We start from the raw sequence: 588 nt of genomic DNA on the forward strand, positions 1-588 counted from the left end.
TATAACTTTTACATTGAAGAATTTTATCTATGACCAGAAATAATATAATACGATACCCTCGCCAAAAACTTAGTCTCACTCCTTTGCTCACGTTTTTATTTTTTTTGTAGCGGGCAATCAAAAAACGATTGACGTCAAGTTGCCATTGGAAGTTAAGTCAAATAACGATTTCCCATGTAAACAAAAAATGCAAAGGTGACTTGACAGCAACTCTTTTGGTCGCATAGTATTAATTTGTTATAGTAGGTATAGACATATCCACTTGGCAAAGCTCCATTAACAATTTTCTTTTGTAAAAAATACAATTTGCCTGGACTAATAGGTAAATAAACTGGAATGTAGTGTGTTGTTCTCTGTCCCTGAAGATTTGTTTCCATGAAGTTTGCCCTAGCGCCTAGCCACACACAAGCTCACAGGTAAGTAATTCAATTATGTGGACTTCAGTGTAGCTTATTATATAAAGCCTCTTCCCTCCTTACACCGCTCCATGAATTCCCCATTGTTGGAAGCACTACTACAGATCCAATGAGTTTAACAGCCTCCGGAGTTTTAAATTTTTGATACATTCAGCACCAATTTAATTTTTGG

This window comes from Photinus pyralis, unplaced genomic scaffold (assembly GCF_008802855.1).
Source record: "Photinus pyralis isolate 1611_PpyrPB1 unplaced genomic scaffold, Ppyr1.3 Ppyr1.4_LG4, whole genome shotgun sequence".
In the NCBI taxonomy this organism is placed as follows: Eukaryota; Metazoa; Arthropoda; class Insecta; order Coleoptera; family Lampyridae; genus Photinus; species Photinus pyralis.